The following is a 26220-nucleotide window of genomic DNA, read 5'->3' as shown; positions in this document are numbered from 1 at the left end:
TTCTATTTTAATGGCATGAGAAATCACTACCACTTCTTTATGTCCAGCATGACTCATGTAAAGAGGACTTGAAATGTATTATGGGGAAAAGGAATGAAAGCAAGAAAACAAGATCACATTACCAAGGCAGGCCCCATCATCCACCATTTTGTGGGAAACACATTAAAATTGTAAAAGTGTAAAAGAAGTACTTGGAGTGATTTTGAGGCATTAAAATAGCTCAGAAAACAAAGATAGAGTTAAAAAAAAACATGCTTTTTGAATGCTAAGATGGAGTTTTCCTTTAAAGTCAACAGGCATTATTTATTTATTTACTTAACAAATTTATATTTCATGACTGGTTTAATGTCCATTTGTTCAACAATTTCTTGAGTTTCATCCATGAATTTAAAGAAGAGGTCATTCTAGTGGTACTTTCTTTAATTGATAACATTTCTAATTGACAGTTTTCGGTTGCAGTATTAGAGAATTCTTTCATTGTTGGAGTAGACTTACTTTTCCAATTTTTTATCACTTTCCTTGCAGTTGTTAAAAGGGTCCAAAGAAGACGGTAGTCAATTTTCTTAACACGTGCAAGAAATGGAGTGTTAAACAGTATTAATGATTTCTTTAACATGAAATATCATTGAATAATGCCTGTAAAAAAGAACTGACATCATTCCAAAATGGTTTAATTATTATGCATTCAAAAATCATATGTTGCCAATAAGCCGTAACATTTAACCCACACACCGAACAAGGGGAGCCCACAGGATTTTTTTGCAGTGGGGTGAAAACCCAGAGACCCCCACTCAGCCCCCCACACAACCCCCCCATGCAGCCATTCCAGTGTCCCATTACTTGTCTATTTCTCCCCAGTTGCCATAAGCACTGTTCAAAACTCTCAGTGTGCACACTGTTTATGCTTTACTTCTACAATGATTACAGATATTTAGATTTAATTTACAACTTTTATTTCAAATTTTATAGCACAGGCACTGATAGACATTTGCTAAACAAAGCAATAGTCTTACAATGAAAACAGACTTGGCATTAAAACTTCTCTACTTTTGTAACCCACATTCACTGAAACACCACAGAAACTCACATTCAAAGAAAATGCATCTGGCCAGTGGTGGGTTAAGTTTATCTTTGGGCTGTTTTCAAATCATAGGCCCCTTGCACACATTTTTAGGTCCATGCAAAAGTTCTTTGATTCACCTTCCTGACTGTATTAATTATAATATATAATAACTGAATTATATCCCTTGCATAATATAGCACCACTTGTTAGAGTGTGTTTTAAATTTATAGTTTTGAACATTTTTCCTGTAAGTAATGAAACAAAACATTTGAACCAATAACAACAAACTGTCCAATTCAAAAAGTGTCGATCACAAAAGGCTACTCACACTTCTGTCATTACAATCCACCAATATCAGTCAATATGCACAATCTCTGCAGAAGTAAAAGTCATCTGAATAATTCTACATTAACGAGATCTGAAACCAGTGAAGAGGTTGTTGCTAGATAACAACTTTATATTTCAGTGTTTAATCTACAAATTCAGTGCCTGCTGCCCATGAAGAATAAATTGCCTACATCATATTAAAAATGTATGGGTTTATTGCTAAAGGATCAAAACGGGATCTGGTAAGGTAATGTTGGGTCTACAAATTGTTGATGATATTGGGTTAGTTAAACAAGTGAAGAGTCAAAGCCATGAAATGTGTAACAATACTGCATGTTACCGATGCTTCTAGTAATCAGTTTAAGACCATGATTAGAACTTGCAGATGTCTTTATCAGTCACTTTTTTATGAAACCAGAGAATTAAAATAATGGGCAGATACACTACACATTCATGCCTCTCAACTTCTGCACAAAGTCTAAAATAGTAGGAAACAAAACCCAAACCCAGTGGCAAATTTAACCCCAATTCACTTAAAAGTTAATAAAAACAGGTTTGGTATCAACTTGCATTTTCAGAACAATGTTGTTTGTCTTTTCAGCTTTTCCTGGTTAGGGGTCACCACAGTGGAACTCTGGTCTGCTAATGATTGGCAGTAGATTTTTGTGGTGCCAAGTTGCCAGCCTGACGCCCAACCTTCAGCGAAGGCCTGCCCATTCACGCATGTCTTTTGGAGGCCACTCAACTGCGGGGAGGACATGCAGACTCCACACAGAAGGCACTCTAGCGGAGAATTGAACAGGAGAACGTCTTGCTGTGAGGCAACAATGCTACCGTTGTACCACCGTGGCTTGCAATCATAACACCAATGTCTCACTCTTCAAAACATACTTGTCCCGGACTTTATCTAAAATTATATACTTATCCCTCTTCAAACATTCAAGTATGTGACAAGGCAATGTGAGCATAGTCACGAAACAGTATAAATCATTTCATATAAGGACTTGCTATTAAATGTACTGTTTATGTAAGTATATCACCAAGGCCACCATAATAAGGAAGTACCTGCTTTTTTTCTAAAGGATATGACATCTAAAACTCAAATGTCTGTCATTATTTAGCAACTTCAATCCTTTTTAGGAGGAATATGGAGCAAAAATCTGGACATTCTTCAAAAACCTGGACAGATGAGCGGTATGCAACTTCCCTCTTACACATATACACACACACACACACACACACACACACACACACACACACACACACACACACACACACACACACTACCACTCAATCTCTTAGCACAAGAAATCTGGAGAAAGCCTGTTATAATGTTGGGGACAGAGGCCCAAAACTAGGTAAACTTTTAGAAAGTTGCTAGAATAACAGGATTTGTGTTAGAATGCATTTTCTGAAGGATATGAAGTCTGAAACTCTAATGCATGTTACTATTTTGTAACTTTAATCCTTAGCTCATCCCAGTGATTTGACAAAAGAAAAAAAAAACATAATTTTAATCAGGAACAGACCAAAAATATAAGGCAAAAATCTGGACATTCTGTGAAAATCTGTACATTTGAGAGGTATGACACAAACATGCATCCCACTACCTCCTTAGAAAGTAGATAGAACAACAAGGTTTGCATTAGTATGCATTTTCTAAGGATTTGAAGACAAAAACTCAAATGTCTGCCATTATTTTCTGACTTCAGTCCTCAATGATATGCCAGGAAAAACACAATTTTATGAGAGACAAACCAAAAATATGAGGCAAAAATATGGATAATTGCAAGTTATGAACCCCCTCTCTTATACACACTCCTACCCTCCTCTTACTCACACAAATACACACACACACACACACACACACACACACACACACACACACACACACACACACACACACACACACACCCCTACCTTTACCTACCTACTTCTTACATACACACATACACACCCCTGTCTACCGATTTCTTACATCTATAGGTTCATAGGTTCATAGGTTGGTACTAGGCTATTGGCCCTAGGGCCTATACAAGTCTAGCCATAACAATTCCCTGGATATTTCTTCCCACAATATTTACTTCCCTGGACCCCTGTCTAGCAGGGCGACTGATGTGATGCCGGGGTGAATTTCCTATCTCCTATCCAATCGTCAAGGTTCCTTTTGAAGAACACCAAGGAGGTGCTCTGCTTGACATGTATGGGCAGTCTATTACAGAGTATGGGGAGTCTCTGGGTCAATAATCTATCCCTCCAGCATGTTTTGTTCATTGTGATGACAAGGTTTAGATCCCTGGAGCGTTCGGCTCTCAGGGATTGGGATTTCTTTAAGTGGAGCATGTTCAACAGCTCAGGGTTTGACATGGTCTTGTATGTTAAGCAGAGATTGCCTCTGAGTAGATGATATACCACAGAGTATAGCTGGAGTTTTTTTAGATGGTCAGTATAGGGCATCTACTTTACACCTGTGATTCTTTTAGTGAGGTATTTCTGCGGCCTTTCCAGCTGTTGCAGATGTCTTGTGAGGTACATATCTTCCCGTTCCGCACTGTACGGAGATCTCCATTCAGTCTGATTGAACATTTACAAGTTTGAACATATGGTCTTGGCCATATGAGGTTCGAACTTGTTATATGTTCGATCTACTGAAGGGGACCCATATATATATATATATATATATATATATATATATATATATATATATATATATATACACATATATTTATATAGTTCCCTGCTAAATGAGCACATTATTGGGAATTGCATATCCTAAGTTCATGGGAAAGGGTAATGCTTTGCAGCTCACCATTGATGTCCCCTTCACATTTGACATAGTGCCTCTGCTTTCTTCATGACCCATAATACACTACTTACCTCATGCATCACTCAGGTGTGTCATTGTTTCACAATGATCATATTCCCAATCTAAAGTATAACCTGGAATTCAGACAAATTTTGTTAACAGCTTGGGACAGTCCACTGGATGCAAGTCTTCCTTTTCAGGAGCAGCCTATGGGCACCGTCTAGTTAAATGAGTTTGTTAGACTTACATAGTAGACAAATGTAGGCTGAGGGAATCAAACCCTACACTACAAATGTAGCTCATAGTGATGGACTGTTGTAGCCCAACACAGTATATTTCATACCCGTGTGCCTGCAAAAAAAAAAAAGTTAATTAAAAATGCATTGACAGTTAAAGTATTAACATTTAACTAGTAGATTCCATGCAGAACCGTTAATTGACAGTCAAATGATGAGCACACTGTCAACAAAACAAGGAAACCAAGGATCATTCCCAAACAGCATAGCTCATATGATGATGACCCTGCTTACTGCAATCATTTCCTTTCTTTACTATGCAACTATTGTACGTTGTATGAACCAAGTATTTATATACATATGGACATGAGTTACAGCTATGTACATGACTGTACATCTCAGATATCTGCTTGAGAACAAGTGAATTAATTCATAAATAATGGGCCAGAAATGTATCTTAGCTCACTGCTGTCAAAACCATACAATGGGACCCACTGCAGATCGATATGACCTCTCAACTTCTAAGCTCAAATGAGAAACTAAGACTCACAAATCACGAACAGATTTTAAATATTTCTCTTATATACTTAGAATATTGCTAGAATAAAAAGCTTTGCATTAGCAAGCATTTTCGGTAGAATACAAAGTCTGAAACTCATGCCTGCCATTATTTAATGACTGCAGTCCACAGCAATTTGCCATAACACTAGAAATTTTATAAGGAATAGACAAAAATACCTCTCAGCTTATTTGTTGATAAATTCTGGACAAAGTTAAAAATAGTGAGGGGCAAAAGGCACGAGTTTTAAATACCATTTTCTTGTATCTGTTTGCTGACTGAGTGAACTCGCTGTACAAACTCAGTGTTATTATCCGAGTGCCTTGCTCAAAGGTATACAGTAGGCAAATGGAGGTCGAAAGATTCAAGGCCGGAACTTTTGACAAGATGTAGTTTGTTAATAGCTCAAATCCATAAGTCAAACAACTCCAGTTAACTTGAAATGCATTTTCTGAACAACAACTTAAACTCCATTGACTAGCATTTTTGACTGACTGTTACCCACACTGATTTATCAGAAAGTTAAGTTAAGGAAGGCCTAGCAGTTAAGTGCAATTAGTTAAAACTCTGAGCTCTTAATGAGCTGCTTTCTGTAGTTATGGGTACAAGGTTTGCTTCTTACTTGCTATATTTGCCTGCTGTTTGCCTTTGAGCAAGTCAGTTAACCAGACAGTGTTCCTGGGATTTGTTAGATAAAAAAAGTAATGTACTTCCTGATCAATAAACTATGACACTCCAATGAATGGCATTGCTGACTAATTGTAATCCCCAGTGATTTTCCTTACCTGAATTTTCTGTAATCTTAGTAAATCCTCATAAAGGGCAGCAATCATAATGGAGGTAGTAGCAGTATTCATCCTGAGGAGGACAAAGACCACTACTCAAACATAATAAACTTGTAAATAACAGCAGTTGTACTATAAATCATTAAGTAACATTAGTTTGATGTTCTAACCACATGAACAAGCAAGCTGGTGGAAGCTTTGACTGAAGGAGAAAAACAATTGAAAGCACTCCTATCCATGTCAATGACACCCCATTACTTAAATATACTACATCCATAGTCACCAACAATGGAGAAACTGTAAAATCCCTCAAACTTTGAATTACTGCTAGAATGCTACTAGAAACTATGTGAGCATGAATTTTTTCAGAAAGAAACAGCAACCACTGAGTTGTAGCTCATGGAAATCTGCAAGACTGGCTGCAACCTCTTCAGCTTTTCACCATGTCTAGGCTATGGATTGAAGCCAGTGCACCATTTTCTCCATTAAGAAACAGCAGTTCTGTGTGGGCAAAACTGCACAAATGCAGAAGGACTTTTTACATTGTACAACTCCTCACCACCTACATTTTACCAGTGGCTGTATTCAGCACCTCAGTTTATTCCTCTTCTGTATGTTAAATGTCACTAAATATAGAAGGCTTCAGTCCCTAGTCTGTGAGAGCCACAGAAAACAGGAGCATTCCTTGCTGGTGCAACACAACCCCCTGATAGCATGCATGCATGCATGCATGCCACCAGAGTCCCCCTTATAGAAGCAGAACAATTTCTCAGAAGATTCTCTTTTTTGCACCTGCACTCAGTATATGTGCCCCAGATATCTACACTATTTATTTCCAAGAATCTGCCCTGCAGCCCAGTTACAAAAAATCTTTTGCTACACATGTAGAAGAAGACAGTTACACTAGAATAATCAGCTGCATCTTTTCATAAAAGAAGGTGCGAACCCACCTTGAGGATATGTCTCTGCCAGAGATTATTATGTCAGTCAGCATAGCCGGCCTTAGGCATAGGCCAACTAGGCGGCCGCCTAGGGCGCCGCTCTACAGGGGCACTTTTCTAGTATTTATTTGCTGTAGGTAGACCAGGATGGGGGCACCAAGTAGTGTGGTGGTGGGCGCTGTGTAACACTTTTGTTTAGGGCACCAGTTGACCTAAGGCCGCTCCTGTCAGTCAGAGTATGAAAGACAGTATTAACTCCAGTTTTCATTGGATGAACTATAACTCTGTTCTCAAACCTGAAGGAATACAGGTCTCAGAGCTCTGAAAAACAGGACTGATGTCATTAAACAATGTGGATAGAGATGGTGGAATATGGCAGACCTGAAAGAATACAGGTCTCAGAGCTCTGCAAAACAGGACTGATGTCATTAAACAATGTGGATAGAGATGGTGTAATATGGCAGACCCGAAAGAATACAGGTCTCAGAGCTCTGCAAAACAGGACTGATGTCATTAAACATTGTGGATAGAGATGGTGGAATATGGCAGAAGTGGAAGCATAATCAGGATTTATGGAAATGCACACTGAATTCAAAAATCTAACCTCACTCCCTGTAGTGTAGCCCCCTTACCATAGATAGTACATGTTTCTGATAACATACCTTTTCAAGTACAAAACTCACAGGCAACAGCAAATAACCTATTTAGCCAAACAGACATTCTGAGAAGTCATTTAGCAAAGTATTTACATTAATGAACTAAAACAGCAGTGAATCTGCTAGGTTTCATTCATTTCTTACATATCGTGTTGCACTAAATACTACAGTTCTAAAACAGTACACATCATGGTATAGGTTCATAGGTTCATAGGTTCATAGGTAGGTACTAGGCTATCTGCCCGAAGGCATTTATAAGCCTAGCCAGAATGTGTTGGCTTTCACCGCCCCCTTAGATTAGTTCCCTGTGCCTCTGTCCAGCAGAGCCACTGAAGTGATCCCCAAGGTAAACTTTCTGTTTCCCATCCACTCGTCAAGATTTCTTTTCAAGAATGTCAGTGAGGAGCTCTGCCTAATGTAGATTGGAATCTTGTTCCAAAGCATGGGAAGTCTCTGGGACAGGAATCTATCCCTCCAGCATGTCCTATTTATTGCTGTGGTGAGGTTTAGATCCCTAGAGCATGTGGCTCATGGGGATAAGGTTTTCTTTAGGTGGAGCATGTCCATCAATTCTGGGTTGGACATGGCCTTGTATGTCAGGCAGAGATCACCTCTGAGTAGGCGGTATGCAACCGAGTACAGCTGTAATTTCTTCAGTCTAGCTGCACAGGACATCTGTTTGAGGCCAGTGATCCTCTTGGTGGGATACTTAGTTTCATAGTTTCATAGTATAGTGCTAGGCTATCTGCCCTGGGGCATTTGTAAGCCTAGCCATAGTGATGTGGCATTTGCCACCCCATGAAATGGTACAAAGATGTACAGAATAAATTTAGAATACTGTGTCTAGTAGTGACACAATGAAGGTCCCCTTATATAATAGAATTAGTTTACTGTGCCCCTGTCTAGCAGTGACACAGATGTGACCCCTGGGGTAAACTTACGATCTCCCATCCACTCATCAAGATTTCTCTTGAAGAGAGTCAGTGAGGGGCTCTGCCTAATATGAACTGGGATCTTGTTCCAAAGCATGGAAAACCTCTGGGTTATGAATCTATCCCTCCAGCATGTCCTATTCATACTTGTGCCAAAGTTTAAGTCTTTAGCTCTCGTGGTCCTGATGGACTTGGATTTTTTGAGGTGGAGCATGTCCATCAGATCCTGATTGGACATGGCCTTGTACGTCAGGCAGAGATCACCTCTGAGCAGGCGGTATGATACTGAATAGAGCTGAAGTTTCTTTAGTCTGGCAGAATAAGACATATGTTGGAGACCCTTGATCCTCTTGGTGAGGTACTTTTGTGGTCTCTCCAGCTGTTGCAAGTGCCGGGTAAGGTACATACCAAATGGGGCATTGTACTCAATCATGGGTCTGATGAGGGAGGAATATAGGGGTACAATGACATCCTTGGATCTGGATGTGAATCCCTTCATGATGAGGTGTGCAAGGTAGAATGTTTTTCTAACCACTTTGGCAACGTGGGTATCAAATGAGAGGTCGCTGTCAACTTGGGTCCCTAGGTCTCTGATTACTTTTTCAGTACTCAGTGGGTTGCTGTCTATGTGATAATTTGTGGGTACTTTGTTTTTCCCAAAGGGGATGACTATACATTTTTTGGCATTTAGTTTAAGGCCGTGACTCTGGCATCAGTTGTCCATTTCTGTGAGGCCTTTTTGTAGGATGTGTGTGTCTGCTGCTCCAGCGATTTTAACATTATGGGTTCTGTCCTTTAGCCAGTTTGCAACCCATCTAGTGACATAAGGGTTTACATTTAAGCTGTTGAGCTTATCTATGATGCCTCCGTGGGGTATTGTGTCGAAGGCCTTAGCCAAGTCCAGTTATGCTGTATGGACTGCTTTGCCCTCGTCAATGGCTCTAGTGACTGTTTCGAAAAAGTCAACCAGGTTTAAAAGGCAAGATCTGCCCTTTACAAAGCCAAACTGGGTGGGGTCAAGTGTCTGTAGGTCCCCTATGTCTCTGTTTATGAGTTCCATAATGATTCTTTCCATAGCTTTGCAGAACAGGCTGGTTAAGCTTATGGGGCGGTAGTTTCCAGGGTCTGTAGAGGCACACCCCTTGTGAAGTGGGACCACTGTTGTTGTACGCCAGTGTTCAGGTACATATCCCGAAGTAAGGCTAAGGTTAAGTAGCATTTTTATGCGTGGGTTTAGCTCCTCTTGGAGTTCATGTAACACACAACCCGGGATACCGTCAGGTCCCATTGATGCTGTGTTTTTTGCTTTGTTTAGGGCGGTTCTCACTTGGACATCTGAGATGACAGGGAGATTACATTCAGCTGGGATAAGTATTTCTTCTTTTGGGGGTGAAGGAGGGGAGAAATTTGCACTGAACCTGTCAGCCAGAATGTTGGCCATATCTGTGGGTTCAGTGTATTTTTTATTGTTGTGAACCAACTCTGAGAATATCTGAGGGTTTCCACCCAGGTTTCTAACATAGCTGAAGAAGGCTTTGTGGTTATCTTTAGTGTCCTTAGCGATTTTTCTCTCAAAGTTGGCCTTAGATGTTTTTATGAGAGAACATAGATGTCCTTCAAGGATGCATCTGCAGTCCTTACAAATGGGTTGTCCTGTCGTCAGGCAGCCCTTCGGTCGGCCGGTTTCCAAAGTCTGGGTCTGGCCTCGGCTGGTGTCGCACTTCACCCGACGTCATCTCTGCTGGTCTTCGGGTATAAAGGCATCAGCCGACGCCATTTTCCTCAGTCTTTCTTGCCGCGTGGTGCCCGAAGCAGAAGCTGTTCGCAAGTGCCGGTCGGTCAGATCCAGAGATTACTACTACCGAATACTACTTCGAAGACTTCTAAAAGCTAAGTACCCCGTTGGGGACTCTTTCTTGCCTCAGCCGATGTCAGAAAAAGTGAATAACTGTTTAACTTGTGGGAAACAAATACCTCATAAAGATTTCCACTCTTACTGCTTACCTTGTTTAGGCCCAGACCACGACGTAGCAGCTTGTTTAGCCTGTGCTTCCTTCAACCGACGAACGCTTAGGCGTCGGTCAGAGTTTGCTGAACAGTTTTTCGGCTCAGATTTTGCGTACATTATGCCGTCGGATCCTCTGATTACTCAAATTGTTAAGAAATGCAAAGAAAAGGACCGACACTCGCTGTCCACGGTTTCGGCCGAAACCACGGTTAAGCAAACCGCGAGTGTCTCGGTTTCGGCCGAAACCGAGCAAACGGTTCAATCTTCAGTCGAATCCATGACTACTACCGAGGCCCCTTCTACCCTTGTTGAATCGGCCTCTGAAGTTTTGCCTACTAACGTGGTTTCTCTAGAATTATCGGACACCATCCCTTTGGATGTCTCTACCCCAGCACGTGGTGCTGCTAGGCCTCCTGCAGCCATGTCTATAAAGGCCTTTGCCAGGGCTAAAGCAGCCAAAACTGCTAAGTCTGTGCCTGTTAAGCCTCCCTCTCACAGGCCCAGTTCCAGTTCCCAAATGCTTACTCTGGCAGAGGATCTCATCTCTTTAATAAGGGGATCCCAATCTCACCCAGACAGGGCCTCTCAACCTCCAGAAAAGAGACCTAGAGCAGAGCCCCCTGAGCCAGTGTCCTCAGATGAGTCTTCTGATGTTTCAGACAATACAGACCATCCAGAGGCTCCTCTTTCTACTTACGAAGATTCTGATGCTGAAGAATCTATTCCTTCTGCCTCTCCACCAGAGGAATTTTCCTTTGGGGAAACCTTACATGCCATGAGAGAGCAATTCCAATGGCAGGGACAAGATTTCTCAGATTCAAGAAAAAGGCTTAGGACCTTTTACACTTACCGCAACATAGGCCCTTAGCTATACCTCCAGTTCTTCCTGTTGTGGATGATGCATTTAATGATGTTTGCACTGCTCCTGATACTTTACCTCCTGCCTCTGCTAAGCCCGATAGGTTTTACAGGGTACCGGACACTCATCACCACTTATACAAGGCTCCTTTTGCAGATCCTGAGACTATCTCCCAGGGGCCTAAGGCAGTAGCTTCGACCTCAGCAAAAAACCCTCTCCCTTCTGATAGGGAATCCAGGTCCTTAGAGAGATGGGGTAAAAAAGTATACACCTCTGCTACTCTCTCAGCTAGAGCTCTGAACTGTCAGTTTCATATGATCCAATACCAAGAGTTTATGCTTGATCAGTTAACTAAGAAACTGTCCTCTGATGATTCCTTAGATAAGAAATATGTTCTAGAAATGGTGAATAACATTCAGCAGGTTAGTAACCATTCTTTAAAATGTGGCTATGATGCACTGGAGGCTTCATTTAGATCAGCCATGACTGGCACAGTTATAAGAAGGCATGCATGGTTGAAAGAACAGGTCTTGCCGGATCATGTTAAAGCAAAACTATTAGATGCTCCTATGGATAAGGTCAGTCTATTTGGATCTCCTGCCCAACAAGTAATGAAGAAAATGGAAGAGAAGGCAAAATCTGTACAAACAGTTAAAGATTTCTTACAGGTTCAGCCCCCAAGGTTCAGCAGGAACTGGCCTTCCAAGAATTGGTCCTTTCCAGACTCCTTTAAAAATCAGAGAGGCAGGAATAGACGTTCCAGAGGCAGAAATCAATCCAGAGGAGGTGCCTACAGGGGACGCCAGTGGCAAGGCAATAACCAACGAGGCACAGATACAACCACTACCACTGCAACAGGACAATCACAGTGACTTGGCTCTGACACCGCCTACCAGGGAACAAATAGCAGCACCCTTAGGCGGAAAGTTAGCCTTATTTTCAGAAAACTGGCACTATATCACAAGAGACAAGTGGATTTTGCAAACTATAGACCAAGGCTACAGGTTTCATTTCCACACCTTACCAGTAAAAAGAGGAATGCCAAACCTACCACCGAATCAAAAGACAGAAGCCCTAAAACAAATAGCTCTATTAACAAAGATGAGAGCTGTGGAAAAGGTACCACCTACAGAACAGGGCAAGGGATTTTACTCCAGACTCTTCCTAGTACCAAGAAAAGAGAAAAGTTGGAGACCTATTCTCGACCTGTCCGCTTTAAACACATTCATCATTGTTCCAAAATTCAAAATGCTGACCCTACAGCAACTTCTTCCCATGCTGGGAAAGGAGTATTGGCTGGTAACTCTAGATCTCAAGGAGGCATACCTGCACGTCCCCATACGACCAATTTGCAGAAGATACCTCAGATTTCTTGCAGGATCAGAGCATTATCAATTCTCAGCATTGCCCTTTGGCTTATCTACTGCACCCAGAGTGTTCACGAAATGCCTGGCATCAGTAATCGCTCATTGCAGGCTTCAGGGAATCCAAATTTATCCATACCTGGTCGACTGCCTGATACAAGCGGACAACAAAAGCAAGCTGACACAAGACTTACAAAGAGTCATTTGCTTACTACAAGCCCTGGGATACACAGTCAATTTAAAAAAGTCAAGACTGATACCATCCCAAACAAGAACATTCTTGGGTGCAGAATTGGACACAGTAAAACAGATGGCATTCCTAACTGCAGAAAAACAAGAACAACTTCCTCTTTACTTCCTGGCATTAACAAAACAGAACAAACTAACAGCAAGGAAAGTACTGCAGGCCTTGGGCTTCATGGCATCCTGCATAATCTTGGTCCCCCATGCCAGACTGCATATGAGAAAGCTACAGTGGTACCTAAAGAATTTATGGTCTCAACACAAGCACAGCTTAGAAACCGAGATACCACTAATCCCATGCCTGAAAGAAGAGTTCCTTTGGTGGGCTCAGGCATGCAAGTCAAACCCAGGTTTGTCCTTCCACAACATTCAAACAAGCCAAACCATCACAACGGACGCCTCAGACCTCAGTTGGGGGGCCCACATGCTGGACAAGTGCATTCAAGAATTATGGACTCCAGATCAGCTGCACCTGCACATAAATCAAAAAGAAATGCTGGCAGTAAAACTAGCAATCCAGAATTTCAGACCATTCCTCAAAGAAGGCCAATTGATGATAAGGACAGACAACACCACAGTCATGTGGTACATCAACAAACAGGGAGGCACTCATTCATACCCCCTATGCTGAATGGCTCTGGACCTATGGAATATGGCTCTGAGCTACAACATTCAATTACAGGCAATATTTGTACCGGGAAAAGAAAACATCCTAGCAGACATGTTAAGCAGAACTACCTCGGATGCTCACGAATGGATGCTACACCCGGACATCTTCAAGGCCATCACAAAGAAATGGGGAATACCACAAATAGACCTATTCGCATCCCCACTCAATCACCAGCTCAAGAAATTCTGCACAAGAACATACCACCCACTTGCTTGGAAGGTGGACTCTCTATCCTTCAATTGGAAAGGCCTGACAGCATATGCATTCCCACCTCTTCCTTTGATGCACAAGGTACTACTGAAAATCAAAGAGGAACGTCCAAGGATAATTCTGATAGCTCCAAATTGGCTAAGACAACATTGGTATCCATTGCTGAGGAGCATGTCTCGGGGGGAAGCGTGGACACTGCCCCTGATTCCTTTGATGTTAACTCAGAGCGACTACAACATCCTGCATTCAAACCTGAAAACTCTGCAACTGACTGCCTGGAACATTACATAAGAGCAACTAACCCAGATTTATCCCAAAGGGTTAAAGACATTATCCTTGAGGCCCGCAGACCTTCAACAAGAAGGAACTATGCAGGAAAATGGAAAAGGTTTGTCATTTGGAGTACTGAAAGAGGGAAAGATGTGTCAAAGGTAGATATTGCCAACATCCTGGAGTACTTGGCAGAGCTTCTCCATACAGGCCTGTCCTATTCCTCCATCAAGATACATGCATCAGCTATTTCTGCAGAATATAGCTATGATCCCCCTGTCTTTTCACATCCTCTACTCAGGCAGTTCCTGAGAGGAATTAAGAATTTAAAACCTCCTAGGAAACCACCATTACCAGCATGGGACTTGAACTTTGTGCTAGAAAAATTGACACTCCCTCCATTCGAACCAGCAGCAACAGCAGATCTCCAACACCTATCCTGGAAAACTGCTTTCCTACTGGCAATTACTTCAGCAAGAAGGGTTTTGGAACTACAGGCTTTAATGGCAGTACAACCCTTCCTAATCTTCCATCAAGATAGAGTGTCCATGAGAACTAATCCTACATTTATGCCTAAGGTGGTATCCAGAGTGTCTCTAAACCAGGCAATCCACCTACCTACCTTCTTTCCCAATCCACAGAACAGGGGGGAAAGACTGCTGCATACATTGGATGTACATAGACAGTTGCGCTACTACCTGGACAGAACCAAGGGCAATAGAAAAACTGACCAGCTTCTAGTAGCTTATGCAACAGGAAGGGAAGGAAAAGCAATTTCCAAACAGACAATCTCCAAGTGGATAGGAAATTGCATAAGATTCGGTTACTCATACCATGGAAAGCAAATTCCACAGAACATAAGGCCTCATTCTACAAGGGCTACAGCCACCACCACAGCTTTCTTATGAGGAGTGGCTACCAAGGACATTATTGAGGCTGCTACTTGGACCTCCGTGCATACATTTGCCTAGCATTATAACTTACCTCTATACTCTAGATCCCGAGCAGGGTTTGCCACTGCTGTTTTGCAAGGGATCCTAACTACACCATAATTCTTCTTCCTCCTCCCCTAGTTTGGCTATGGTATTCTACCCATTTGTAAGGACTGCAGATGCATCCTTGAAGGACATAGTACAGTTTTGTACCTACCATAAATGTAGATGTCCGAACAGGATAGCATCTGCAGTCAGGATTACCCACCCTCCTTCCCCTCTGTGGTACTCCTAGGGTATTTGCCCACCTAATAGCTAGCTGGGGGGGGTCTCTTATGGTGTATTTGTTTGTATATATGTACATACATACTTATTTTTTGTGTTTGCCTTCTACTTTTTTGGAAACATTGGCATTTACCCAAAAATTTAGCTATCCAAGAGGGCAACTGGCATCTGGGGCAAGAAACACTGAGGAAAATGGTGTCGGCTGATGCCTTTATACCCGAAGACCAGCAGAGATGACGTCGGGTGAAGTGCGACACCAGCCGAGGCCAGACCCAGACTTTGGAATCCGGCCGACCGAAGGGCTGCCTGACGACAGGACAACCCATTTGTAAGGACTGCAGATGCTATCCTGTTCGGACATCTACATTTATGGTAGGTACAAAACTGTACTTTTTCTGCTAATGTTGATCAGAGATGTCTTCCCTTCATGGGATTTTGCTCTGACGTGCAGTAGCTTCCTTCTTTTGTTATACAATTTGTTTATGGCTGAGGTCCACCAGACAGGATGCTTACCTTTGGTGGAGAGGGACTTGGATTTGTTTGGGATTGCATGATCCATGCATTCTTGGAGATGTCCATAGAAAGCATTTGTGAAGGATTCGGCATTGTGGGATGTGGTATCCACTGGCACAGTGGGCTTAAAGGATACCATCTCAGTCTTAAGAAGAGTGAAGTCTGCTTTTGAGAGGTTTTTCACTGTGGTCTTTTGTGCTGGGGGTGGAGGTGGGATATGTATATCCAGGGTGATTAGTTTGTGGTCAGATCTCACTAGTGAGGGGTATACTTCCGGTGTGGAGCATTTTGTCCCCATGTTTGTGATGATCAGGTCTAGTATATTATCGCCCCTAGTGGGAGAAGTGACTAATTGTTCCAGTGCATTTGAATTTATGAATTCCAGGAACCTTTGGGCTAGGGTATTAGGGCTAGAATAATGTACCCAATCTATGTTTGGGTAGTTGAAGTCTCCCAGTATGATGGTATTTTGTGATACAGTCATATCCTCCAATGTCTTCAGGAAGGCTGAGTGGAGTTCTTGAGATTGGGAGGGTGGTCTGTAACATGCTACCAGTTGTATAGCAGTTTTTCCTATGGTTAGTTGCACCTGTATGGTCTCTGATGCTTCATGTGTTGCTACTAACCTGGAGGTGTGGGTGTCCTTGATGAATATGGACACTCCCCCTCCCTTTGTGGTTCGGCCCAGGGTTTGGGGCTGAAAAGCATGATACAAGGTATAGCCTGGTAGCGCTGGGGTGCTCTCGGGAGCCTTGAACCAGGTTTCAGTTACTGCACAGACGTCGATGTTCTCCATGCTGAGGAGTGCATCAAGTGCCTGCATCTTGAGATTTAGACTTCTGGCATTGAGCAGCATTACCCTTAGTTTTTTTCCATTATTGTTTTCTAAGGAGGTGGGTTTGTCTTTTGAGCCTTGCCTAAAAAAGGCACTATGGGGGTGGCAAGAGCCTTAGCCAATATCCGGAAGCCCAGTGGTGACAGGTGTAAGCCATCCCTTGCGAAGCAGCGTGGCTTGTCCAACATGTCATCCCAGGCAGACAAACATTGGATCCACTTAGAATGACACCAGTACTTGAGTCAATTGTTAAAGCTGATCATCTTGTCTTTGTATTGTGGTATCATTCTTGGTGAGGGCAAGATGCTGCTCAGGGTCAGGGTCATACCAGCCTGGGCTACATAATCGGAGAGCCCCTCTATGTCTCTTTTCATGTAGTCCAGGGAGGTACGTCTCAGGTCATTCACACCAGCATGGACAATGACGGAGTCATATTTGTACTTGCTTTGGAGTGACTTGAGTGCGTGTGTTATGTGGCGGATCCTAGCTCCTGATAGACATCTCACAGTCACCCTCTCCTTGTTCAGCCTGGTCAGCGGGACATCAGTGTGTCTGACTATAGAGTCACCTATTACTAGTGTATCAGGCAAGGTGTTTGGCCTTAAAGGCTGTGATTGGTTGACACACTGATTTATTGAAGTATGTGTTGCATGTGTTTTGTTTTGAGGTGGTGGATTTTTGGGTGTCTGCTTTGGGAGCCTCTGTTGTTTTGGTAAGTTTTTTATTAGAGCCTCCGAGTATGTCTTTGTGTTTTCATGTGTTTGGTTTGCAGTTGTGGTAGGTATATGTGGGACTGGGATTGTTGTGTGTGTGGCTGCCATCTCCTTCTGTCTGGTCATGCCAGCCCTGAGTTGAGAGAGTTCAGCCTCCAATTTGGCTATATAGTTGCATCTCTCACATGTATTTATGTTTGTTGGGAGGAGGAGAGGGTTGTCTGTGTACATGAGACAATTGTAGCATTGTCTCAAGATATCCAGATTGACCAGCTGAACTGGAGATGATGCCAGTAATCTACAACTCAACATGCTAGAACTGTATAAGGGAGTGCTGTACCTTTAAGGGAAGTGGATATTCACAGGGGTGGTAAGTAGATGTAGTGCTTTACTTAGTATGAGAGTGCTTACTTAGTAGAGAAGTATTGAGAACAAGTGCTAGGCTTATAATATAGTAAGTAGTCTGGTTATACTAAGAGTAGAGCTTCCTTAAGGGAAAATTTGAAGAGCAGACTTGGCGGAGCCAGAAAAAGTTTAACCTTGTTTAACCGGCACTGCGCTATGCGCACAACCGCACAAAGCCGTGCAAACGCGGATTTTGAGAAGTCATTTAGACGACAGTGGCAGTTGTATGCAGTCTAAAACAGTGCACATCATGGTATACATGGCATTTGCCTGCAGTCTAAAACAGTGCACATCATGGTATACATGGCATTTTCATGCAGTCTGAAACAGTGCACATCATGGTATACATGGCATTTGCCTGCAGTCTAAAACAGTGCACATCATGGTATACATGGCATTTGCATGCAGTCTAAAACAGTGCACATCATGGTATACATAGCATTTGCCTGCAGTCTAAAACAGTGCACATCATGGTATACATGGCACTTGCCTGCAGTCTAAAACAGTGTACATCATGGTATACATGGCATTTGCATGCAGTCTAAAACAGTGCACATCATGGTATACATGGCATTTGCCTGCAGTCTAAAACAGTGCACATCATGGTATACATGGCATTTGCATGCAGTCTAAAACAGTGCACATCATGGTATACATGGCATTTGCATGCAGTCTAAAACAGTGTACATCATGGTATACATGGCATTTGCATGCAGTCTAAAACAGTATACATCATGGTATACATGGCATTTGCCTGCAGTGAGGGAGAATGATTTATATATCATAAAGGGCACATAAGCCACTATCTACTGCCACCCTGTACACACCCGCCTCTGAGAATATCACACTAACAACTTCAAGACTACGATGACCACCACTGTTAACTATCTGCATCTAATGATCTTTCTGCATCAACCAAAAGGCTGACCAATGTGCATGATTATGCATTCATGCTTTACCTGTTTGTCAAAATCCATCAAACAGGCAACCTTTGTCACCCCATTATATCTGCTTCCCCAAGTCCCACATCCCATACTTCAACTTTTCTGGCTAGCTGATAAAGACATTGACTGAAGCCTTCTCATTTTCTGTAAAGGATATTAACCATGCTGTTCAGTTGTTTGACAGTGAAAGGCTCAGATTCCCCAGCTGACATTGTCTTACATTCACGATGGACATCAGGTTATTGTGTATACTGATCCCCACAATGAAGGACAGATGACACTCTAGTATTTCCTACATAAATGTTAAATAAGGCAAACTTTAAACACACACACACACACACACACACACACACACACACACACACACACACACACACACACACACACACACACACACACACACACACACACACACACACACACACACAAAATCTCCCCCTGTGAAAGTTCTGGTGCTCTCTTGCTCGGTGTTGGTCTAATTCTCCCCCTGTGCTGCTTGTGTGCTGTAAAACAAATCTGTGTACTCTGAAATTCCTACTAACAAAATTGCTCAGTTACAAACAAAATCAAATATCCTGCATGATTTAGGGAATACAGGTATGTTCCTAGCTATGCATGCTGATGCTTTCCTAGAAAATGCATAATCACTTGGGAAAAATCTTCCATTTTTTGGAAGATAGAACAGGAGATAGTACCTTTTTTTTTGAATGGCAGGTAGAATTGGAAGTACCAAAGCATTTATTTTTTTTTATTCTCAGGGCAGGACAAGCACCAGGGTCAAGGCAGCTGCCTAGGTCACCTTGAGTTGTAACAGGTACAGCCTACAGACAAAAGGTAGAGGGTCACATTCCTTCCATCACCCTTTGCCTGAGCATGTCACTTAATCAAGCCGTCCTCCCTTGGTGAAGCAGCACAACAAATGCAAATACTAACAAATAAACAGATAAAAATCAGTGAAATGGCAAATTGCCACAGCAAGCAGTGACATGCAGAAATCATGGCATCCACTTGCACTGTATCTTACAAAACTGCAAAATCATGCAGTATATACAGCGCCGGAAGCACCTTTGTGGCTAGCGAACCACTGAAAATTAGTACGAAACATTATTCTTGTCAGTGACACTAAAAGGGAGCAATAAACTGTACCAACAAAAAAACATTCGTTTATATTCCAAGGTTTGTTTTTCTCTTACATTTTTTTATTCCTTCCTGAAATCTGGATTAGTAATTCATAAAAGACCTTTTTTTTTTTTTTCAGCTGCAATTCAAGACAGTGCATCGAATGGACCATTCTATTACTGCATAAGTTACATTTGTGCAAGTGCGTATGATATATCTATATCTATCTAGCTATATATATATATATATATATATATATATATATATATATATATATATATATATATATATGGGTCTACCTTCCTTTATCGAAATTATACTTACCCAAATAACAATATCCAGAGATGACTTCTTTGAGAGATGAACTATACAAGACCTTTGATCACTGATATTTTACATGTGGAAAAGAACGACTTGGCCACCATGGTGAACCTTGACCTTTTCCCTAGTGTAGTGTGATCTTGGAGTTGGCATATTTAGTTAGGGGGGATGTGGGGGGTGCAGCCGCCCACATGGGTGGGTTTATATGTGTCCCGATGTGTAATTTCGTCCTGGTGGCCAAGTGGTTGTTTTCCTTATATAAATTATCAATACTCCATGGTTTTCAATACTTCGTGTTCTGAAGTAGTTGTCTCAAGATTTTGTTATTTGGGTAACCGTAATTTTGATGAACAGATTGAGACCCATATATATATATATATATATATATATATATATATATATATATATATATAGACACACGTCTATATCTATATATGTCACTACATCAGACACACAACAGTGAACTGCAAAAGATTAAGTAAAACTCCTGATGATCAAAAAGACAAGAAAAAAGCAGAAAAATACCCCCAGCTAATTGTAAATACTAACCCCAATGAATGTTCATGATCTTGCACAAAAAGCAAGCCAACATCCTCAGTCAGCTTATTTTTCAATTAGCTGTGCTCTGTGTAATGCTCACACAGTATCCTTATCTATATGTATACATAACTCTCTCTCTCGCTATATATATATATATATATATATATATATATATATATATATATATATATATATGTGTGTGTGTGTGTGTGTGTGTGTGTGTCTGTATGTGTGTGTCTGTGTGTGTGTAGATATATATATATATATATATATATATATATATATATATATATATATATATTTATATATACAGTATATGTATGTATGTTTACATGCGCACACATACAAACACACACACAAATGCATACACAGAAAGCAGCTTTGGAACACACTTTACTTGTCAGTGTGAAAAGTCAGCTGTCTATATATAATTTCAACAGGTGATTAGTAAAGGTAATGCCAGGGGAAGTTACTGCTCCGTAATGAACAAGGGGGTGACTGATGGAAGCTGTCTGATGTATGGTATGCACCTTATGATTTTTAAAAGTTCTACTATTGATAAGTCTAAAATACTAGGATAGGCCTGATTGACATAGATTTAGGCTAGATTGCTATGAAGGTTGAACAAGGTACAGCACATCTTCTTATTATCTGCATAGAGAGCAAGCGCTCCCAACTATGCATGTCATATGGATATATGCTGCACAGTATTGTAAAGTAAATGAGTATTGGAGGTAACAGTCACTCATATTGATTCTATTATATGCCTTAGAGCAGTTTGTGCAACCTTGCATGTGACATCTAAGAGGTGCATACCATGCACTGGTTCCTGACATTCAAAAATGTGCGCAGCAGGCATTCTACTGTATTCTGGAGTTTAGTGTGCCAGTGCCTATAGATGTATGAAATTTTATTCTAATCATTTTATCAAACAGTGAGTGTGAAAACTCTGAGTTTTTCATCGATCTGTATATCAGGTGGGTTTTGTTATCGATGTATCAGTGCTTACCCCCTAATACATGTATATGTTTGGTTGTAACTACGCAATATCTATGATACTGTAGTGTTTCTAATTGAAAGCTGAAGGAGTAAAACCCAAGTCTTTAGTACATGTTTTCCACATCTGTTAGCTTTAGTGGTCTATTATGGTGCCATCCCCAAACAACTCACATTAATAATTAACAATATCTGAATCTTTCATAAAGAAATTTGAAGATCATTAACGCTTACTGAATTGGAGTTAAATGTTGTAGATAATCGGTGAACCTTCCCACTGCCTTTGAACTCAGCCAAATTCAAGGCATAAGTAGTTCAGAAATCTGGGAGGATAGCAGCCATTAAAGCACTATTAACCGCAGTAGCTCTCAGCACCTTTTATTTGGTAATGAGTAAGGCACAGGATGGAGAAACTGTGCCTTGCTTACTCGTAAATCCTTAATTGAGTATGCAGCTGTAGGCCACTGGACCTACATATTCAGTAATACATGACAGGCATGAGAAGGGATGCATCCCATGCTAGGATAAGTATTCAGTAATACGGGACAGGCATGAGAAGGGATGCATCCCACGCTAGGATAAGTATTCAGTAATATGGGACAGGCATGAGAAGGGATGCATCCCACGCCAGGATAAGTATTCAGTAATAAAGGACAGGCATGAGAAGGGATGCATCCCATGCTAGGATAAGTATTCAGTAATACGGGACAGGCATGAGAAGGGATGCATCCCATGCTAGGATAAGTATTCAGTAATACGGGACAGGAATGAGAAGGGATGCATCCCACGCTAGGATAAGTATTCAGTAATATGGGACAGGCATGAGAAGGGATGCATCCCACGCTAGGATAAGTATTCAGTAATATGGGACAGGCATGAGAAGGGATGCATCCCATGCTAGGATAAGTATTCAGTAATACATGACAGGCATGAGAAGGGATGCATCCCACACTAGGATACGTATTCAGTAATATGGGACAGGCATGAGAAGGGATGCATCACACGCTAGGATAAGTATTCAGTAATACGGGACAGGCATGAGAAGGGATGCATCCCATGCTAGGATAAGTATTCAGTAATACGGGACAGGCATGAGAAGGGATGCATCCCACGCTAGGATAAGTATTCAGTAATACGGGACAGGCATGAGAAGGGATGCATCCCACGCCAGGATAAGTATTCAGTATTACAGGACAGGCATGAGAAGGGATGCATCCCACGCCAGGATAAGTATTCAGTAATAAAGGACAGGCATGAGAAGGGATGCATCCCACGCTAGGATACGTATTCAGTAATACAGGACAGGCATGAGAAGGGATGCACCCCACGCTAGGATAAGTATTCAGTAATACATGACAGGCATGAGAAGGGATGCATCCCACGCTAGGATAAGTATTCAGTAATACATGACAGGCATGAGAAGGGATGCATCCCACGCTAGGATAAGTATTCAGTAATACGGGACAGGCATGAGAAGGGATGCATCCCACGCTAGGATATGTATTCAGTAATACATGACAGGCATGAGAAGAGATGCATCCCACGCTAGGATAAGTATTCAGTAATACATGACAGGCATGAGAAGGGATGCATCCCACGCTAGGATAAGTATTCAGTAATACGGGACAGGCATGAGAAGGGATGCATCCCACGCTAGGATATGTATTCAGTAATACATGACAGGCATGAGAAGAGATGCATCCCACGCTAGGATAAGTATTCAGTAATACATGACAGGCATGAGAAGGGATGCACCCCACGCTAGGATAAGTATTCAGTAATACAGGACAGGCATGAGAAGGGATGCATCCCACGCTAGGATAAGTATTCAGTAATACATGACAGGCATGAGAAGGGATGCATCCCACGCTAGGATACGTATTCAGTAATACGGGACAGGCATGAGAAGGGATGCATCCCACGCTAGGATATGTATTCAGTAATACATGACAGGCATGAGAAGAGATGCATCCCACGCTAGGATAAGTATTCAGTAATACATGACAGGCATGAGAAGGGATGCATCCCATGCTAGGATAAGTATTCAGTAATACAGGACAGGCATGAGAAGGGATGCATCCCACGCTAGGATATGTATTCAGTAATGTAGGACAGGCATGAGAAGGGATGCACCCCATGCTAGGATAAGTATTCAGTAATACATGACAGGCATGAGAAGGGATGCATCCCACGCTAGGATAAGTATTCAGTAATACGGGACAGGCATGAGAAGGGATGCATCCCACGCTAGGATATGTATTCAGTAATACATGACAGGCATGAGAAGAGATGCATCCCACGCTAGGATAAGTATTCAGTAATACAGGACAGGCATGAGAAGGGATGCATCCCATGCCAGGATAAGTATTCAGTAATACGGGACAGGCATGAGAAGGGATGCATCCCACGCTAGGATAAGTATTCAGTAATATGGAACAGGCATGAGAAGGGATGCATCCCACGCTAGGATAAGTATTCAGTAATGTAGGACAGGCATGAGAAGGGATGCACCCCATGCTAGGATAAGTATTCAGTAATACATGACAGGCATGAGAAGGGATGCATCCCACGTTAGGATAAGTATTCAGTAACGCATGACAGGCATGAGAAGGGATGCATCCCACGCTAGGATAAGTATTCAGTAATGTAGGACAGGCATGAGAAGGGATGCATCCCACGCTAGGATAAGTATTCAGTAATGTAGGACAGGCATGAGAAGGGATGCACCCCATGCTAGGATAAGTATTCAGTAATACATGACAGGCATGAGAAGGGATGCATCCCACGCTAGGATAAGTATTCAGTAACGCATGACAGGCATGAGAAGGGATGCATCCCATGCTAGGATAAGTATTCAGTAATACAGGACAGACATGAGAAGGGATGCATCCCACGCTAGGATAAGTATTCAGTAATGTAGGACAGGCATGAGAAGGGATGCACCCCATGCTAGGATAAGTATTCAGTAATACAGGACAGGCATGAGAAGGGATGCATCCCACGCTAGGATAAGTATTCAGTAATACAGGACAGGCATGAGAAGGGATGCATCCCACGCTAGGATAAGTATTCAGTAATACAGGACAGGCATGAGAAGGGATGCACCCCACGCTAGGATAAGTATTCAGTAATACATGACAGGCATGAGAAGGGATGCATCCCACGCTAGGATAAGTATTCAGTAATACATGACAGGCATGAGAAGGGATGCATCCCACGCTAGGATAAGTATTCAGTAATACATGACAGGCATGAGAAGGGATGCACCCCACGCTAGGATAAGTATTCAGTAATACAGGACAGGCATGAGAAGGGATGCATCCCACGCTAGGATAAGTATTCCGTAATACAGGACAGTCATGAAAAGGGAAGCATCCCATGCTAGGATAAGTATTCAGTAATACATGACAGGCATGAGAAGGGATGCATCCCACGCTAGGATAAGTATTCAGTAATACATGACAGGCATGAGAAGGGATGCATCCCACGCTAGGATAAGTATTCAGTAATACATGACAGGCATGAGAAGGGATGCATCCCACGCTAGGATTAGTATTCAGTAATACAGGACAGGCATGAGAAGGGATGCATCCCATGCTAGGATATGTATTCAGTAATACATGACAGGCATGAGAAGGGATGCACCCCACGCTACGGTATAGCTAGGCGTACTCTTTTTTTATCTGCTGAGAAGATTTTTTTTCTAACCATCACATCAATATGGCTTTTTTTAAATTTCTACAACTCACAAAACAAATCCCTCCTAGAACGGGGGCAGTATTATAAATAATAATCCAAAAACAATATCTTTGACAGTTTTAGGGGGGGCACAGCTGAAAATGTTACATACATTTATTAAGTGCTCGGGGGGCAGCATTTTAAGAAATGTGTCCATTTTTAAGTGATAGTTGTCTGGGTTGGGGGTAGTTAGCACTAAGAGCTTGTCAGGACAAAATAAAAATTGCTTGCTACACCCCTGATCCTATGCGTTATATTCTGGTATTCAAAAATTTGCATAGACGGCATGTTACTATATTCCAGTATGAAGAATAAGATATTGAAACATATGTTGATAAGAGGAACTGAAGCTCCCACTCAAGTCAGATTTTTCAGAATGTTGCTCCCTCAACACAAACAACACCATGTCCCTTTGAAACCAACCCACTGACCATTTTAGTCTGTCTGTGCTTCTGCATGCTACCACATTGCCTGATATGTGTTCCAGTGTCTTGTCTTTTTTCTGCTTAAGGAAAATACCTGTCAGTCCTAACCCTGACTCTCAGCACCTGATATTCATACCTCCTCCTACATTCTACTTCCATTCTGCCAGGGAGTCTGTATGCCAACAGCACATGATAAGCCCACCCTCTTAGTTTATCATTACTGTTACAATAGTTACTGTAGTATAGCACAAGGCAGAAAAGAAATACTCATACCTCTCAACTGTACAGATTTTCACAGAAAGTCCATAATTTTAGCCTTATATTTTTGGTCTTTTTTTCATTATACTATGTTTTTCTAGTAAATTATTGGCAAATCATTCAAGACTGAAGTTAGAAAATAATGGCAGACATTTGAGTTTCAGACTTCATAACCTTCAGAAAATTCATGCTAATGCAAAGCCTGTTATTCTATCAACTTTCTAAGTTTGTAAAAGCAATATTAAAAAATCATCCCTATTTTTGGGC

General features: G+C 41.8%; 1 protein-coding gene across 1 annotated transcript in view; it reads left to right on the top strand.

The window, feature by feature from the left end:
• Positions 1-26220, top strand: part of LOC122806335 (adenosine receptor A1-like) — a 417409-nt gene that overhangs the window by 389802 nt on the left and 1387 nt on the right. The gene's annotated exons all lie outside the window — the stretch shown is intronic.

This window comes from Protopterus annectens, chromosome 7.part0 (assembly GCF_019279795.1).
Source record: "Protopterus annectens isolate FY-2018-M chromosome 7.part0, PAN1.0, whole genome shotgun sequence".
Lineage (NCBI taxonomy): Eukaryota > Metazoa > Chordata > Ceratodontiformes > Protopteridae > Protopterus > Protopterus annectens.
This window is presented reverse-complemented; position numbering and strand designations above follow the sequence as displayed.